Below are 20,018 nucleotides of genomic sequence, written 5' to 3' on the forward strand. Positions count from 1 at the left end.
AATGAGGGAGCTCAGGAGACAGAAGCTGGTCAGCCCGGGCAAGGATCTCTCCCTCCATTTTCATATCCTCACATGTGAGCCAAACTTGACTCTGGCCCTGTCTTGGCTGGAAGATAAAAGTGTTTGGTGCTCTGGTTCCTACTTTAGGGCTACTTCTTTAGAAGTGGGCTGTGATGGGCCTTAGGCAGCAGAAACTGCTCACGCAGGCCTGGGACCCTGAGGCATCTGCTCCTCCTCTGGCCCTTGATGAGGGCCAGGGCAGCCAGATGAGAGGCCCAGCACTCTGTGCTAACTTCCTCTGTGTTTTCTCCCACTTAGGGCTGAAGGCTTGGGCTAACCGGGCTGACCAACTCACCCCCGCCCCGCCCCCCCATACTACACTCTAGTTTCTGGCATAAGTTATTTATTTGTTTATTTACTGAGAAATAACCCTTTTTTTAAAAAAAATTAATTTTTATGCACTTTACATCCTGGTTGTAGCCTCATCCCCTCCTCACCTCTTAGTCCCACCCTTCCTCCCTCTTCCACGTCCTCCTCCCCTGTTCCTCAGAAAAGGGGAGGCCCCCCCCCATTCCCATCCACCCCAGCTCATCAAGTCATATCAGGACCGAGTGTGTCTTCTTGCCCTGTGGCAGCCCTGCCAGGGGAAAGTGATTGAGAAGCTGGTAAGAGAGTCCATGTCAGAGAGAGAGACCCCGCTCCCCTTACTAGGGGGCCCACATGAAGCCTGAGCTGGCCATCAGCTACATCTTGTAGGGGGCACAGGTACTGTCCATGCAAGGGCCTCGGTTGGTGCTTCAGTCTGAGCAGGCTCCCTTGTGGAGAGCCACAGATAGCAGCGCCCCCTGCTGCTTCCCCGGCACAATGCGCCCCTCTTGCATATGTGCAGCGCGCCCCTTTTTGCGCATGCGCAGTGAGTAAACTTTTTTATGCCCAGTGAGCAAGCCCCTTATGCGCATGCCTGAAGGCGTGGCGTGAGGCGTCGTGATCTGAACGCACCAACCAGGAGCGACAACGTGGCAGTCTCTGATAGGACCAGGCACACTGTAAAGGTTCTGTGGGTTCAGGACTCTGGTAGTCCAGGATTCTGAATAAAACTGCGGCAAGAAGAGTTCCCGGTGTTGGTGTCTTTCCTGCTGGTTGGGGGCGGCATCGACACCCCCTTCCTAGGTAGTCCTTGATGTCCCAGAATTCACTACGCGAAGACTAGGCTGACCTTGGACTTAAGAGATCCTTCTGCCTCTGCCTAATGAAAACTAGGATTAAAGGTGTATACTTGGTCCTGCCTGGCCTTTTAAAAGGCCCTAGAGAAACAGTTAGATGGTTCTTTGTTTCCTGGAACCGCTCCTGCTATGCAGCAGCTCAGCTTTAGCATTTTTGTGCCCCCTCCCTCCCCTTTTCCCTCCCTCCCTCCCTCCCTCCGTCCTTCCTTCCCTTTTAAGTTCCCACCTACAAATCTATAACAGAGTTTTCTCTAAAACTCATTCTCTCCCATGAATTCCCTTCTCTGAATCTGAGAGATGAGAGCCACAAAGCCATTGGCTCAGGGCAGCCAGGGCTATACACACAGAGAAACCTTGTCTTTTTAAAAAAAAAAAAAAGGGTCAGACATAGTGGTGCGCACCTTTAATCCCAGCACTTTATACTGTCCCAGAGGAGCCAGCATCCTCTACTGGGCTCCTTGGGCAGCAGAGCGTGTATGCTTATGTAGACAAAACCATCCAAACACATAAAATAAATGAAAAAAAATTAGTAAGAGCTGTTAAAAAAAAAAAAAGGCAGGAAGAACCTGACTGCAACACCTGACACCAGCTTATCTAAGAAGGTTGCCTTGTCGCTCTCTGTTTCCTGGAAGGGTCACATGACAGCTGAAGTTTCAGTTTGGCAACAGAACTTAGCACGAGTGACTGTGTTTTGTGATTTTTAGTCTGGTCTAAGAGGACACAGTACAGGAAACTAGTTCAAAGTAATGGCCCGTTGTAGTTCGTGTCTCTATATTTGACACAATTTTTTTTTTTAATTTTGTTTTTTTGTTTTTTTGAGACGGGGGTTTCTCTGTGGAGTCAAGCTGTCCTTGAATTCACAGAGATCCACCTGCTTCTGTCTCCAGAGTGCTGGGATTAAACCCATGTGCTGCCACCATCACTGCCGCCTGGCTGAAACAGTTATTTATTTTTACTCTCTGTGTGTGTGTGTGTGTGTATTGTGTATAGAGATCTGCTTGCCCACATACGCACATGTAGACACTGGAAGACAGCACCACGTGCCTACCTCTATCACCTACCTTATTTTTTGAGGCAAGGTCTCTCACTAAACCTGGAGCCCTATGTTTCAGCTACACTGACTGGCCATAAAAACCCATAATCTGCTTGTCTCTGGGGTCAGGAAAGCACCACCATTTCAAGCTTTCACGTGCTTGCCGGCTCTCAGGTGTTCACTCAAACACTTACCCACCGAGTCATCCCTCAGTCCGTCATAGTTCAGGAAAACATTAGAAACATTATTGTCACTTCATATTATCTGCTTTTTAAAGGCTTTTTGAGGCAGGGGGCTCACTATGTAGCCTGGGCTAGCCTGGGCTAGCCTGGATTTCTGTTGTCAAACCAGGCTGGCGGGCTTTAAACTTGCTTTGATTCTCAACTTACGTCTTCTGAGTCCTGAGATTACAGTTACGCCGCCCATGCCTGGTCAGATATTTTTTTAAAAATCCATTTGATGTGGAGCCTCATGAGAGTGGGGTTGAGAGAAAAATGGATTGGAAAATGGATCGGGGAGCAAGTGCCCTCCCTGAGAAGAAAGAACTACGGTTTTGTTTTCTTTAGCCTATGGCTAAGACACTGCGTTGCTTCCCCCCCTGCCCCCAATACCTTCGCCCACCTACAAGAAGGGGTGCCCTACAGGGTGTCAGAAGAAACCTATGAAGCAAGGACACAGGATGGAGTTATGTAATCCGGGGGTCGGTGTGAACAGGTTGGGGGGGGAGTGGGGGAAGAAATAAAAAGGAAAGGAAGGAGGTGACTGTTGCTAGGTGGTGGAGGAGAAAGTTTATTGTAGATGTGTGGGAGAGCAGAGGCGGAGGCAGGCACATCTGGGAGAGTCCGGGAGTCGTGACCCTGACCCATGTGGGGAGAGGGGGAGGGGAAGGGAGAGAGGGGACCAAGTACAGCAGCCAGGAGGCCAAAGGGACAGAAGGAGAAAAAGAAAGAAAGGAAGGAAGGAAGGAAGAAAGAAAAAGAAAGAAAGAAAGAAAGGCAGGTAACCAAAATATCTGGATTATATAGGGACTAGCCGCTGGGGGAAGGGCAGCCGGCCCCTGGCCTGGAAAGTTCAAGGTAGAAGGTGGGGTGTGCCAGCCTTACCCCAGGTATGTGGGGACTGAGGAATGCTGGGAGAACCTGGAGGCCAGGTCTGCTTTGAAATGTTAAATAGGTACCTTAGGGGCTCGCGTTTGTGTGTGTGTTGAAATTTAACGTAGTCTTAATTCCCAATAAGCATAAGCCCAATATCACACAGTTTTTGAGCCCAATGTGAGCTCACATTTGAGGAAGCTTTATTAAACTCTAGGCGGAAGGATGGATGCAGGCCAGATCCATACCTGGGAGTCCACTACATTAGTCAGAGGTTTAGAAAAGCAGAACTCACAAGACTATTTACTTCCTGCCTTATTCCAACCGGGAACAAGTATACATCCTGACGTATTTCCTGCCTATGCACATGCCCCCAGCCCCCACCTGTGCTCCCCCCACCCCCAACATGTGATCAAGCCCCATCCTGTGCAGCTGGGGCAACCACGCTTGTTTACTGAAGTGAAAACACATGGTTTGTTATTGTACATGAACAGCACTCCCCAGCAGCATTACGGGAAGCTATCTGTCCTTCGCCAAGTGGGACTTACATTTTAGAGGTATTTTTGTTTTACAGATCTCATAAATCACAGTAATTTAAACTTAAAACATAACTTTAGCCATCACAATGGGAGGAGGGACGGATGAAGGTGAGTGTTGGACTCAGAGCACCGCACTTTACAGTATGACATTCTCGCCTACTGACTGGGCGCCAGCGGGCCTGTCAGATGCAAGTAGAGATTTACCCCTCGGGCCCACTTATCTTTGTAGAAATGGATCTAGTCTTAGCACAGTTTTGTGGCCTGTACCTGTAATCTGAGCATTACAGAGGCTGAGACAGGGAGAGCTCGTGGCCAGCCTGAGTCACATAGTAAGTTCTAAGCTAGCCTGGGTTACATATGGAGACTCTTTCTCAAGAAGCAAGGAAGCAAGCAAGGAAGGAAGCAAGCAAGGAGAAAGGAAGGAAGGAAGGCTGGAAGAAAGGAAGGAGGAAGGAAGGCTGGAAGGAAGGAGGAAGGAAGGAAGAAGGAAGGAAGAAAGAAGGTAGGAAGAAGGAAGGAAGGAAGGAGAAAGGAAAGAAGGAAGGGCGAAGGAAATTAAGACAGAAAGAGAAACAGCGAGCTGGCTGGCTAGATTTGTTTGGAACAGGCCTGGAATCCAAGCTATTCTGAAGGCTGCGGCAGAAGGGTCATAGCCTTGGCTACAGACGGCAAGACTAGCCTGACCAATTTAGTGAGTCTCTGTCTCAGAGTACAAAGAGGGCTATGGCTACAGCCAGTGGTAGCGCACTTGCCTGGCGTGTTTGAAGCTTTAGGTTCACCCCTCCGTACAGCCACACACAGAGACAAAGAGAATCAACAGGAGAAAACCTATTTTTGCTATATGCGTGTGCATATAAAGACACACAAAATAAGAGATGCCCCCCCCCCCACCCCCACCCAAGAAAGCCTGTATGGAGTTTATTTTACCATCCAGCAGACACAGAAAGAAATAGGAGCTTTGGAAAGGGGGCAGAGGGGGAAAACAGTGGCTCTAGATTAGCCTTGACTCGGAGACATTTGGACTTTGCCTCGGTCCGCCCACTGCTCCTCTTCTAAACACGAAACCTTTCTTCTTCCCTCACCTCGTCTCCTCACTCTTTCTTAACTTGTGTTTTTACTTCCCTCTTCACACCACCCCCAAAAGAAACACAACAAAAACAAACAAACAAACAAAACTTTATATGTGAGCCTTGAAGAGTGCGGGAGTGACAGAGTGCTTGCCCAGCAGACAAAAACCTGTGGGGCTTGTGCAGAGGAACCAAGTTTGGTTCTCAGTTCCCTCGGGGATGCTCACAACCAATGGCCTCTAATTTCAGCTCCAGGGGAGGCTCTTCTAGCCTCTACATGCACGTGGTACGCACAAATTCATACAGGCACACACACACACACACACACACACACACACACACACACGTAAATAAAATACCTTAAAAAAAAAAAACCAAAGCCTAGGCTGACGGTAGAGGCGCTTGGAAAACTGACAAAGGAGGCTAGCCTGAGCAGACTCATTAGCTTGGCAAACATTTTGCATTTATGCTTTCAAGTGTTTGTGGGGTGTGTGTGTGTGTGTGTGTGTGTGTGTGTGTGTGTGTGTGTTGCTGCCATGGCAAATGTATGGAGGTCAAAGACAGCCTCAGGTACTGCTCCTTGCCTTCCACAGGGTTGGAGACCGGGTCTCTGCTGTTCTCGCTTTGTCCTTCTGTCCTTCTGTCCTTCTGTCCTTCTGTTTCCTTCTCCTGTCTTCTCACAGTGCCAGGATTAGAGATGTGCTTACACAGCTCGATGTGGCTTCTGTGGTTTTGACCTCTGACCTTACATTTGCAAGGCATGGGGCTTTGCCCAGTGAGGCACCTCCCCAGCTCCCACACCCAAATGCTTTTGCAACTGGAGGCTTACTCCCCCCCACCCCTCCCCCACACTTGTCTTTATCCATGCGCGTGTATCTGGTTCGTTTGATTTTTAACTCCTGGGAGGTATTTCACAAAATGACTTTGACGTCTGTCTCCATCTGTTGCCCCCAGAGACATAGCTGATCTCTGATGGTTTCCAGGCCTTTCCTTTTAAAATCGGTTCTGCATCTTTTTTTTCTGGGTTGAGAATTGAATTTCAGACAGGCAGAGTCAGAGGAAGGTCTGTTTCCTTCTGCATGCGCCTCTCTTTTTGATCTGCCCTCCAAGGCCTTCTCCGTGGGGACAGTTCCCTCCTGAGCTGGCTTCCAGGCCTCCCCTGAAGCCCCTCCAGCCCCCCAGCCAGATGCACTGGGTTATCTGTCAAGCTTTGACATCTCTGCCTAGACCAGAGAGGTCTCACCCCTGGGCACCCTACAAATCTCAACAACTGGTTTCTGAGCCTTGGTGGCTCACACCGACAGTCCCCATCCTTGACTTGCAAGGTCCAGGCCAGTGTGGCCTCCACAGTGAGACCCTGTCTCAAAAAAAGCCGAACCGACACCAACACCAGACTCAACAACCAGCCAGACCACAAAACCTCAAACAAAACAACGGCTGTGGAGATTCTCAGAGTGGGATGCTCATGTGATCAGCTGGTTGGGACAAGTGGATGGGGTAAGTGGGAGGAGCCAGGACGGGATTGTATTTTCATTTTTGTTTTCTTTCTAGATAGGGTTTCTCTGTGTACCCTTGGCTGTCCTGGACCAGGCTGGCCACAAACTCACAGTGATCCACCTGCCTCTGCCTTCTGAGTGCTGAGAGTAAAGGTGCGCCACCAACCCTGGCAGGACTTTGGTGTTTTGGTTTTTTTTTTGTTTTTGTTTTAAAAACTTTTGGCAGTTTACCCAGTCACAGCTGCTGCCTCTTTTTGTGACTTTGACTACTGTTCAACTCCCAGTTTCCATTAACTCCTCTTTGAAGATATTTTTTTTTGAAATTTATTTTTATGTGCGTGAGTGTTTTGCCTGCATGTATGTCCGTGCGTCACATGTGAAATATCCACAGGGCACAGCAGTGGGTGACATATCCCCCTTGAACTGGAGTTCCCAGATAGTTGTGAGCCACCACGTAGGTCCTGGGAATTGAACCTGGGTCCTCTGGAAGAGCAGCCAGTGCTCTTTAGCCACTGAGCCGTCTCTCCAGCCCTTCTCCATGAATTCTTTACACTGGGGACTGGTCTGTCCTTTCCATCTTGTGTTGAGGAACTTGGGGCTGAAGGATGGTAGGCTATTTCCCCAGTGTCTGGTTTTTAGGGTACCCCGCCTGTCTCCCCACATCTCCCTTATTTTTGTCCTGTTTCCCCTTGTCCAGTACAGAGTGGTCCCCCTTGGGGACCCTTGGGGGGACCTCTCAATGAAGACATAGTGAGGGGGGGTGTCTGTGACTTCCACTTTGACTTCCCGTCTGTTTGGATCCTTCGGGAACCCTCTGCCCCATGGTGCTGTGCTCCTCTTGTGAGCTGGCTTGCTCCTGGCTGCCTCACTCCATTGCGTGCACACAGCATCTGACAGAGCATGCTCTTGAGCCGCTGGGTTTGAGAAGGCATTTCATTTGGGGGGCTGGAGCCCAGGAGGAAGATGATCCCTGGAGGGACTGGACAACTCCGGGAAGGAAGAGTATCATCTTTTCCCTTCCTCCCTTCCTTCCTGTTCCCTTGTTGGGTTCAACCCCCTGCCCCCAGCTCTGGCCTTGTGTGTGACGCTGGGCAGGGAGCCCTTCCTCAGGAGCCTCACCCAGCAAGTCTAGGCAGTGCACCAATAACTCTCTCAGAAGATTACAGGAATCCTAGGATTAATGCCTCTATGACATCTCGGCAAATCCTGGGTCAGTCAGGCAAAGAAAGTTCCGGGTGCTTGTTTTGTGCTGGGAGTGGACCCCAAGTGTCACCGTCACCCAAGAGTGGCTCTCTTGATTTACTTCGTTATAGCTTTTCATAGAAATTCCATTCCTCCAGTTGCAGTAACTTGTAAAAACAGGTTTGCTAAAATTACAAAAGACTATATGAAAGGGATTTCTTTTCTCCTGTACACTCCCTCCCAGGCTACTGGCTATCTCGGCCACACCCCGTTTTCAATTAAGCAACTCTTGCAGTTACTAATGTTTAACTTTCTTTGCCCGAACCAGCCCGGGCTCGCCTCTATGACCCTTCCAGAAAGAAATACCCACCCTCACAGAGTAGGGAGAAGGTCACCAGCTCCTGAGCATTCCTTCGTGGGAGTCACAGTCCTCCCGATACACTCACATCTCCAAAGAGAAAGCAAATCCCATCTCTTTCTCTTTTTCAAAGATTTCAGCATGCCCAGGCTTCCGGAATAAAGAGTGGCTGACGAGGATCCAGAAGGTGAGGATACGGAAGGTGCCTCCTATCAAAGGTTTGAAGAAGTCCCACCTCAGTGAGTCAGCTCCATGCTCAGGCCACGCTCTGGGCATCCTGAGGACTTGGAAGCAGACAGTCCTGACTCACGGCCTCACAGTCCAGCAGAGACCAGGGGAGATAGATCAGTCCACAGTTTGTCTAGGTGATCAATTTGAAATATATCAAGGGGCGGGGGGGGGGGGGCGGGGGGAGGACTCGGAGTATTTTGATCTCCTCCTCCCATGAGAATTTGTATAATAATGCTATATTTCTCCTTTAAAGAGCTGTCAGTGAGGGTCCTGGACACCTACAAGAAGAACATTATGATGGGCAGATCTGGGTCCTGGGGTCCTGCTCAAACTATGGCACCAGCCAAGGCAAATATAGGCAGTAAACTTCGAACCCCTACCTAGACCTAGACGATGGACAGGACATTCTCCACCGTTGAGTGGAGAGTGAAGTCTGACTTTCATATGAACTCTGGTGCCCCATTTCTGACCACGTCCCCTTGATGGGGAGACCTGGTGGCACTCAGAGAAAGGATAGCAGGCTACCAAGAAGAGACTTGATACCCTATGAGCATATACAGGGGAAGAGGTCCCCCTCAGTCACAGTCATAGGGGAGGGGAGTAGAGGGGAAGCGCAAGGGAGGGAAGAATGGGAGGATACAAGGGATGGGATAACCATTGAGATGTAATATGAATAAATTAATAACATAAAATAAAAAAAGAGTTGTCAGTGACATTAGGATAGGCATTTAATAATTACACACTTCAGTTTTGTGAGTGTGACTTTGTGTGCGTGTGTGTGTGTGTGTGTGTGTGTGTGTGTGTGTGTGAGAGAGAGAGAGAGAGACAGACAGACAGACAGACGACAGAGAGATAGAATATGCAGGCTGGTGCATGCAGAGGACAATCTTAGGTGTTGTTTCTCAGGTGACACACACACACACACACACACACACACACACACACACACACAGCTAAGGCAGGCTCTCTCACCGGTGCAGGGCTCACCAATTAAACTAGACTGTCTGGCCAGTGAGCCCGTGTCCTAGTGTTGTGCCTCCACGTGTCTCTGATTTATTATAACGGCCAGATGGAAGAGATGTGTTAAGTATGGGAGGAGAGGCTCTTTATTTCCCGCCTTAGTGCACCAAGTTCCGGAACGTTCGGTATGGTCCCATGTTCTAGACACTATGCCCACCACTCCTGACACATTTACCATGTATCCAGCTATCTGAAAGCTCTTTGATCACGTTCCTTTTTAAATATATTTTATTGATTTATTCATATTACATCTCAATTGTTATTCCATCCCTTGTATCCTCCCATTCCTCGCTCCCTCCCTCTTTCCCCCTACTCCCCTCCCCTATGACTGTGACTGAGGGGGACCTCCTCCCCCTGTGTATGCTCATAGGGTATCAAGTCTCTTCTTGGTACAAGAAACAAGCTGGTGATCACGTTCTTTTACTTTCTTTTCTCCTCTTACACGCCAGGCTGTTCTGGAAACCACTGTATTGCCAAGGACAATCTCGAACCGATCCTCCTGCCTGGGACCACAGGCTTGTGGCACCATGTTCGGTTTACGTGGTGGTTGAGGGTGGAGCCAGGACCTGTGTGTGCGCTGGGCAAGACCTCTACCAACACAACTGCATCCTCAGCCCCTCATCCCCTTTTCTTTTGGTGGCGCCTAGTTTATTTAGGTCCGCTTGAGTACATCGTGGGCCACAATGATGAACTCGACCTTCATCTCTCTGTCCACACTCTTGGCCAGGGAATTGGCTGTAAGCCTCAACCTTCTAACCATCCCTTGGCCTTTGCAATGGACAAACCCTCCTCTCAAAGCTACCTAGGGGCATCTGCCACCAGCCATCAATTTAGTATGCTGGGGACACTCGCCACTTCAAAAATCCCATCACGATTCTTTGCAAAACCATGAGCAGAGGATGGGGGAATTCTCTGGATTAGGATTCTGTAGTTTTGCCAGAAAGCGATGGCGCATGCCTTTAATCCCAGCACTCGGGAGGCAGAGGCTGGTGGATTGATGTGAGTTTGAGGCCAGCCTGGTCTACAGAGCGAGCCCAGGACAGTCAAGGCTACACAGAGAGACCCTGTCTCGAAAAACAAAAACAAAACAAAGCAAAAAAAGATTTATTTATTATTATGTATACAGTGCTCTGCCTGCATGTACACCTGCAGGCCAGAGGAGGGCATCAGATCACATTATAGATGGTTGTGAGCCACCATGTGGTTGCTGGGAATTGAACGCAGGACCTCTGGAAGAGCAGTCAGTGCTCTTAACCTCTGAGCCATCTCTCCAGCCCACACTACCTTATTTAATTCTCAATTTACAGGCTAAATAATGGAGGTTTGGAAGCCTCACCCAAGGCTTTTCAATGAATAACTCTCAGGCTGGGGCTTGAACCCAGGTCCATTCGAATAGGAACACATGGCACACTGCCTGCAGACTGGAGACTGGAGACTCTCAGAACTGCAGAATCTTTGTTGTTGCTGTTGTTGGTTTTCTTTGTTTTGGTGTGTGTGTGTGTGTGTGTGTGTGTGTGTGTGTGTGTGTGAGAGACAGGGCTTCATTGTGTAGCCCTAGCTTTCCTGGAACTCACTCTGTAGACCAGGCTGGCCTCAAACTCATAGAGACCCCACCGGCTTCTATTTCCTGAGTGCTGGGATTAATGGCGTGCGCCATCGATTTCTGGCAAAACTACAGAATCCTAATCCAGAGAATTCCCCCATCCTCTGCTCATGGTTTTGCAAAGAATCGTGCTTGGCTAGAGTCAGGAAACGAACAAGATCATCTACTTCAGCTGTGGATGTAGGGGGTACGGGAGAAGCTGGAACTGGGGCTGAGAACTCTGATACATGAGTCGGGCACAAGTTTGTTTGAAGCTAGCAAGTGCTCAGGGTAACAAGCTGAGTGAGTTTCTGAGCTCCCCCGAACCTCATCCCCACACTCCCTCTCTTTGGCTTCACGTGTGTTTGACAAAGCGCTCTACCACTAGCCTTCTTTCTCCACTTTTAATTATTTTTCAAGACACGGTTTCTCTGTGTAGCCTTGGCTGTCCTGGACTTGCTTTGTAGACCAGGCTGGCCTCGAACTCACAGCGATCCGCCTGCCTCTGCCTCCCGAGTGCTGGGATTAAAGGTGTGCGCCACCACCGCCCGGCCTCATTTTTAATTTTTACTATTAAAATTTTACATCTTAAATTCTATTTTTGTCTATGTGCATGTGTGTGGATGGGTGGGTGTGCACATACCACACTGCAATGTGTGGAAGTCAGGAGCCTGCCTCGGGGAAATCAGCCCCCTCTCCCTCCACCATGGGCGTTCTGGGGCTCAAACTCAAGTCATCAGGCTTGGCAGCAATCACCTGTACTTGCTGAACCCTCGTGCTTGGCCTCATGTTCTTCAGTCAGTGCCTCCCTAAGTTGCCCATGGTGGCCTATGCTGGTCCTGAGCATCACCTCTTCCTGCCTCAGCCTCCCAGGTAGCTACCATGACAGTCATGATCCACCAACCCCTGCTGCAGAATTTTCTAGAAGACACAGCTGAGATTACCTTGGAGAAACCCAAACCAGGTGGCATGACTACTTGGATTCGCTGCCATGGCTTCACTGAGCTGCACTGGGCAATCTCACAGCACTAATAGATAACAAAAGAGAGCGAAAAATAAGAATTCTGGCTGAGTGTGATGGCTCTTGCTTGTAATCCCAGGAAGTGGGTGGCTGAAGGGAGGCATCATGAATTTGAGGCAAGCCTGGCCTAGAAACCCAGATCTTGTCTCAAAACAAACAGTGTAGGATGGGGAAGGGAGAGCGGAGGGTGGGTGGGTGGTGATTAAAAAACAAGTTAAAAAAAAAAAAAGCAAACTCAATGTTGTTCCTGGATACAGACTGAATGCTCACTCAGGCTTTGGAAGCCCATCCTAAGTTTTTAAAAAATTGGGTTTTTTTGTGTGTGTACATGCATGCATGTGTGCCCCTGTGTGTGTGTGTGTGTGTGTGTGTGCACTCAAGTGCCATGGGGACAATTTGCAGGAGGCAGTCAGTTCTTTTCATCCACAGCATGAGTCCTGGGCATTGAACCCAGATTTTCAGGCACCAGGCACCTACTCCTGCTGATCCATCTTGACAGCCTAATCCTAATTTTTGACCTTGGTGAACCCTGAACCCATCCACAGAAGAGGGGAGCAAGCTCATGCAGAGACCAAGGGGGAGATAATAGCTATTGGAAGAGAGGGCTATGAGTTTTAGCTGGAGGGACTCCCCAAATCTTAGTCACCAGGTGGGGGGAAAGGCACCAAAGGGCGTAAAGACGGGATGAGGGGACATGCAGGCATTGGGCCTTATGGGAAAATTGGTCCTCTGGCCATGACAGGACCATCCTTATTTTGGGACAGATTGGTGGAGCCCTCATGTCCATAGCCCAGACAAGAACATAAAGAAAACAACTGCACACGATTGGGATGACTACAGTGGAGTAGCAACTGGAGTGAGCTAATGACTACAGTGGGATAAGAGACTGCAGTGAGATAACGGCTGCAGTGGGATAGCAACTGCAGTGGCATAACGACTGTAGTGAAATAAAAACTGCAGTGGGATAGCAACTGCAGTGGGATAACAACTGCAGTGGGATAGCAACTGTAGTGGGATAGCAACTGCAGTGGGATAGCAACTGCAGTGGGATAGCAACTGCAGTGGGATAACAACTGCAGTGGGATAGCAACTGCAGTGGGATAACAACTGCAGTGGGATAGCAACTGCAGTGGGATAACAACTGCAGTGGGATAACAACTGCAGTGGGATAACAACTGCAGTGGGATAGCAACTGCAGTGGGATAACAACTGCAGTGGGATAGCAACTGCAGTGGGATAGCAACTGCAGTGGGATAGCAACTGCAGTGGGATAGCAACTGCAGTGGGATAGCAACTGCAGTGGGATAACAACTGCAGTGGGATAACAACTGCAGTGGGATAACAACTGCAGTGGGATAACAACTGCAGTGGGATAGCAACTGCAGTGGGATAGCAACTGCAGTGGGATAACAACTGCAGTGGGATAACAACTGCAGTGGGATAGCAACTGCAGTGGGATAGCAACTGCAGTGGGATAGCAACTGCAGTGGGATAGCAACTGCAGTGGGATAGCAACTGCAGTGGGATAGCAACTGCAGTGGGATAGCAACTGCAGTGGGATAGCAACTGCAGTGGGATAGCAACTGCAGTGGGATAGCAACTGCAGTGGGATAGCAACTGCAGTGGGATAGCAACTGCAGTGGGATAGCAACTGCAGTGGGATAGCAACTGCAGTGGGATAGCAACTGCAGTGGGATAACAACTGCAGTGGGATAGCAACTGCAGTGGGATAGCAACTGTAGTGGGATAGCAACTGTAGTGGGATAGCAACTGCAGTGGGATAACAACTGCAGTGGGATAACAACTGCAGTGGGATAACAACTGTAGTGGGATAACAACTGTAGTGGGATAACAACTGCAGTGGGATAGCAACTGCAGTGGGATAACAACTGCAGTGGGATAACAACTGCAGTGGGATAGCAACTGCAGTGGGATAACAACTGCAGTGGGATAGCAACTGCAGTGGGATAGCAACTGCAGTGGGGTAACAACTGCAGTGGGATAACGACTGCAGTGGGATAACGACTGCAGTGGGATAACGACTGTAGTGGGATAACAACTGTAGTGAGATAACAACTGTAGTGAGATAACGACTGTAGTGGGATAATGACTGTAGTGGGATAACAACTGTAGTGGGATAACAACTGTAGTGGGATAACAACTGTAGTGGTGGAATAATGACTGCAGTGGGGGTAGTGACTGCAGTAGGGTATAGACTACAGTGAGATGATGGTTGCAGTGGGATAGTGACTACAGTGGGATAGCAACTACCATGGGATAGACTACAGTAGGATAGTGACTACAGTTGGGTAAAGACTACAGTGGGATAACATCTGCAGTGGGATAGCGACCACACTGTTCTATTGCTGTGAAGAGACACCATGACCACAGCGACTTTTTTTTGTACCCCCTCGACCCCCTGCCCAGCAGCTCTTATAAAGGAAACCATTTAATTGCTGCTGGCTTACAGTTTCTGAGGTTTATTCCATTATTATCATGGCAGGAAACATGGTGGCACACAAGCAGACATGGTACTGGAGGGGTAAGCTGAGAGTCCTGCATCTGGATCAGCATACAGCAGGGAAGGAGAGAGAAGGAGAGGGAGGGGGAGGGGGAGGGGGAGGGGAGAGGGAGGGGGAGGGGGAGAGGGAGGGGGAAGGGGAGGGAGAGGGAGAGAGGAGGAGGGGGAGGGGAAGGGGAGGGAGAGGGAGAGGGAGAGACTGGGCCTGGCTTTAGCATTTGAAATCCCAAAGTCCACTCCTAGTGACACATTTCCTCCAATAAGGCCACACCTATTTCAACAAAGCCACACCTCCTAATCCTTCCAAGAAGCGACATTCCCTAATGACCAAGCATTGAAATCTATGAGCCCATGGGGGCCATCCCTACTCAAACCGCCACACAGGCCCTCAGCGAGTGTCTGCCTAAGAATTATGCCCCAAGAGTTACTATGCTGTAATTGATCCCAAATGCAATTTAATTACTTGGCAAAATAAAAAAATTAAAAAAAAATGTATATTAAAAAATATATATGTATATTAAAATTTTTGTGTGTATGGGTGTCTTGTCTTGCATGCACGACCGCACGCATGTGAGTGCCTGGTCCCAAGGAGGCCAGAAGAGGGCGTCTGATCCCTCTGGGAACGGAGTTACTTTACACTGCCATTTGGGCCCTGGTAATTGAACCAGGTCCTCTGGACTATCAGCCAGTACTCGTAATTGCTGAGCCATCTCATCAGTCCTGGAAAGCCAGACTCTCATGAGTCATTTATTGAGCTGTTATTGCTGTCTGGAAGCACCTTCCGCCGTCCCACTCAGGAAATTCACGCCGTGGGCCTCCCCTTCTTTCTTCCATTTTGAAGGGGCTCAGTACCCCACTGTATTTGCTTTCTCTTCTCTGCTCCAGCCTCGGGAGTATACGTCAACAGCTCACATGCTTCCGGAAGTCAGTAGGATCTGAATCCTAGAAGCCCGCACTGGGTGGCCGGGTGTGTGTGTGTGTGTGTGTGTGTGTGTGTGTGTGTGTGTGTGTGTGTGTGTGGTGGTGGGGGGTTGGGGGGGTAGGGGTGGGGGGGGAGGGGGGGCGGGGCTGGCTCCTCCTGGAGGCTCCGTGAGCGGGTCTGCTCTTTGCCTCTATGGGCGTCTGGAGGCTGCTAATTTCCTGCTGCTGGCTCCGGGATTAAAAAAAAAAAAAAAATCACATCAATTCCTGGTTTCTGCCTCCATGGTGTTAGAACTTTGCGATCAGATTCGGCTACCAGGGAAAGCCTAGGACAGCAGCTCTCAGCCTGTGTGGAGTTATCGGATGACCCCTTTCACATGGGGTCGCCTAAGACGACCAGAAAAAAATAGATATTTACATTAAAATTCACAACAGGAGCAAAATGATGAAGTAGCAATGAAAATAACTGTATGGTTGCGGGGACGGGGAGGGGGCGGTGTCACCACAACATGAGGGACTGTAGTAAGAGGTCACAATGTTAGGAAGGCTGAGAAGCACTGGTCAAGGAGAAGCTCCCGCATCTCACCCTCTGCACGGACAGACCGACTCCTTTGCCAGCCACACAGATTCCGAGCAACAGGGAGCGGTTCCTTGGGTTAATCTTATCAACTTCACCGGCTTTAGACTCGGCAAGGAGACAAACCCCTGAGTGTGTATCTGAGGGCGTTTCCAGGGAGGCCGAGAAACACGGCTGAGTGTAAGAGGCATTTCCACACGGGCTGAACGAAAACAGGTAAATGGGGTAAATGCTAGCATCCTTCTCCCCTAACTGGGGACACAATGCGACCGGCCGCCTTATAGTCACCATGATGTTTCCAGCGTGGCGAACTGTACCCTGAAGTGAGAGCTTGCCTGCCTTCCTTCCTTCCTTCCTTCCTTCCTTCCTTCGCTTTTGCTGCCTCCCATAGATTCCTCCAGAAACCAAATCCTGCCAGGCCTGGCGGAGAACCCCTCAGGCCTCCCCCTCCGCCTGTCCCTCCAGTCCCCGAGTCGGCCTTATCTCTGTTCCTAACGAAGTCAATATTGCGTGTTTACTCTGGTACATTTATTTAAGGCAGTCCTCACCCGGGCCGGGAAGTAGCCTGTGATTACATTTCATTTCTCCCAAGGCATACTTTTCTTTAAGTCAACGCCTTCTGTGGTCTTCATTTGTTTAGCGTTTGAAGCACTTGTTAAATGTTTCATACCTAGATTCTGACAGCTGTAAAACTCGGCGACCAAGTCCGTGGATGACACTCAAGAGAACTCCAGAGGCCTTTTTATTAGGTGTTAAGGAGCCCACTTTTTTTTCCCCTTCAGATGGGGTCTCACTATTTTCTCCTGCCTGTGCTGGGACTATGTTAATCATGATGGCGTCTAATTGACCTGCCTCTGCCTGCTGAGTGCTGGGATCATAAGGCGTGTGCCACCATCTTGGGTGGCAAGCCAGCCTCCAACTTGCTATAGACTTGGGGATGATCTTGAACTCCTTTTATAAAAAATTCATTTTTAAATTTATTTTATATTATTTTATTTTTTGGTCTTGAACTCCTGATCCTCCTGCCTCCACCTCCCAAGTATTATAGTCCTGGGCCACCAGGAGGAACCTGTGCTGGTTAGTTTTATCCGCTTGACAAAAGCTAGAGTCCTTTGGGAAAAGGAACCTTAAGTGGCCTGTAGACGAATCTTTCGGGTCATTTTCTTGATTAATGTTCACCTGGGAGGGCCCAGCCCACCGTGGGTGTGGCCACTCCTGGGTAATAATCTGGGATCATATAAAAAAGCCAGCTGAGAAGCCTTGGAAAGCAGGTCAGTAAGCAGTGTTCCATGGCTCTGGTTCAGTCCCTGCCCCCGGGTTCCTGCCTTGAGCTCCCGTCCCCGCATCCCTCTGTGCTGGGTAAGCTGAAATAAGGCCTCTTCTCCCCACATGCGTTTGGTTATTATGTTTAACACAGTAACAGAATCCTAACCAGGACAGGGATGTCAATTACTATTTTGGATATTCACAAAAGAAAAGAAGGCAAGCGGGCTACCTGGGAGGCTGAGGCAGGTGGAGCTCAGGTTCAAAGCTGCCTGGGTTATTCTAAGAGATTTTGCCTCAAAATACAAGGCTGGGGTCTGAGCCTAGCACGCTTAAGGCCCTGCGTCCAACTCCCATCACCACCAAAGCAAACGAAAAGTTACATTACATTTACATGTGTATGCGTACATTTACGTGTGCGTGGATGGGTACCACACATACATATGGAAGTCAGAGGTCTGTTACAGTATTTTGTATCCGTCCAGCCTACAAAGCAAATAACTGACACAGGGAGACTGAAATGTACTTTAAAGCTGCCAGCACTTCGCCGGGCAGAGTCTGAACTGATTCTAATCTACTCGAAAACTAAACAAACTGCTCTAAACCTTATAACACACAAAGATTCCAAACACTTGCCACTATGACCCCTGGGCTGGTCCACGTCCAGTTCCCACCGTCCTCCTCCAACTGTCAAAAAACCTCTTCCCTCTCCAACCATCAAACTTTTCGCCTCTCTTCCAGGAAGTCCCGCCTTCCACTTCCTGTCCTTCTGCCCAGCTGATTGGCTAAACAGCGCTTTATTGACGGTTGATGCATTCACTCAGCATTCCTCCACAGAGGTCAGCCTGCAGAAATTGGTCCTCTTCTTCCACCAACTAAACTTATGTTGTCAGGGTTGGTGTTAGGTGCCTTTACCCTCTGAGCCATCTCCACCCTCCTCCTCCTCCTCCTCCTCCTCCTCCTCCTCCCCCTTCCTTTTGGTTTTCCGAGACAGGGTCTCTCTGTGTAGCCTTGGCCATCCTGGACTCACTTTGTAGACCAGGCTGGCCTCGAACTCACAGCGATCCGCCTGCCTCTGCCCTCCCCCCCCCAAGTGCTGGGATTAAAGGTGTGCGCCACCACCTCCAGGCAGCCTTTTCTATATAAACTGTACACCAGGATTCCCTTTCTCCTGATCTGAAGGTTTAGTCTCCCCCCCACCCCCACCCCCTGCTGTTGCACTGTGTAGCCGGGAAAGCACCATCCTCTTGCTTTAGGGCTCTGAGCTACAGAACCACAGAATGATTTTGGTTCTCAAAGGAAATTTTTTTCCCTTTCCTTTCCTTTTCTTTTTTTAAAATAAAGGGTCTCCTTGTGTATCCTGGCTGGCCTTTAACTTACTTTGTGGACCAGACTGGCCTCCCACTTGTGGCAATCCTCCTAACTACACAGGTACCCAAGAGGGGCAGGACCCATCCTTGATACAGCTGTGGGGAGACTCGTGTCCACTTAGCCTGGATTCCATTAACTTCAGACCTTTCTCGGCGGCGCTTTACGTACAACGTTCAACAGACACATCCGCGTCCGGGCCGAACGGACAGGCCACATTTTTTCTATCCGTGACACCCACAGACAAGACTAAATATTCCTCCTGTCTCTCTCTTCCAGGGATAGATAGGGGCTCTCTGACCCGTCTCTGTTCCTTTCCGCCAGCCCGGTGTTTCCCCCTCCAAGCCACCAGGTGGCACTGTTAGCTCGCCAATCACCGGGAGCTTTTGCTGAGGACTTTGTTTCCAAGCACTGGCTCTGTGGGCACCCGTACTCGCTTGCACAGTTACCCGCCCCCCCCCCCCCCGCGCCCCCATACAAATAATTAAAAAGAAAACGGCTCATTTAAGATTTTCCTCTTTCCAGATAAACTGAAGCTTGGCCAGGTGTTCACGCTTAGCTTAGATGGAAACTAGCTCTGACTTGGGTGGGGGCGGGGGCCACTTGGAAGGCAGAGGCAGACTCATCTCTGTGAGTTCGAGGCTAACCTCATCTACGGTGAGTTCAAGGACAGCCAAGGCTACGTAGAGAAACCTTGTCTCAATAAAGAAATAAAAAAGACAAAGAAAAAGAATTAACTCTGAACACTAGAGTAGAAAAGGCAGTTTCCTGAGTACACTATAAAGACACAACACACATGGGTATATGAAATTTGCCTGTTATTGCATTTTAAATTCGTTAGGAAAAGCTTCATGAGAAAGGATGATATGCTGTTTATCCAACTGGAAAAACTGAGTGATTTTACTGTCATCAAGCAGCTGGCCAGGGTCCCTTGCTCCACCAGTGTTAAGTTATGGGTAAGCGAGGAGATGCCCGTCCAGTGCTGACCCGGGGACAGCTTGTATCCCTCTTGGATGGATGGCAGCAGGCGGCAGCAGGTGGCTTGTGTATGTGTGTGTGTGTGTGCGCATGCATGGTTTTGACTCTTCTGAAGCTGTTAATGCTGCTGGCTGCTTCTGTGCATCAGCGCGTGGGCCCGTACATCAGCGTGTGGCCTGTACATCAGTGAGTGGGCCTGTACATCAGCGAGTGGGCCTGTGCATCAGCATGTGGCCTGTGCATCAGCGTGTGGGCCTGTGCATCAGCGTGTGGGCCTGTGCATCAGCGAGTGGGCCTGTGCATCAGCGAATGGGCCCGTGTATCAGCGAGTGGGCCCGTGCATCAGCGAGTGGGCCCGTGCATCAGCGTGTGGGCCGTGCATCAGCGAGTGGGCCCGTGCATCAGCGAGTGGGCCCGTGCATCAGCGTGTGGGCCGTGCATCAGCGAGTGGGCCCGTGCATCAGCGCGTGGGCCTGTGCATCAGTGAGTGGGCCTCTCACAGTAATGGTTGTCTCTTATCTGTGGTACCAATTAAGCTCCACTCTAG

General features: G+C 49.7%; 1 long non-coding RNA gene across 1 annotated transcript; it reads left to right on the forward strand.

Moving 5' to 3' along the window:
• Nucleotides 1-3,859: 3,859 nt before the first annotated feature.
• Nucleotides 3,860-8,349, forward strand: LOC311591373. Its single transcript, XR_014777090.1, has 3 exons — nucleotides 3,860-3,994; nucleotides 6,279-6,450; nucleotides 8,123-8,349. It is a non-coding gene; the product is annotated as an uncharacterized lncRNA (long non-coding RNA).
• The last annotated feature ends 11,669 nt before the right edge of the window (nucleotides 8,350-20,018 follow it).

This window comes from Acomys minous (genome assembly GCF_964271855.1).
Source record: "Acomys minous genome assembly, chromosome: 20".
NCBI classification, from domain to species: Eukaryota; Metazoa; Chordata; class Mammalia; order Rodentia; family Muridae; genus Acomys; species Acomys minous.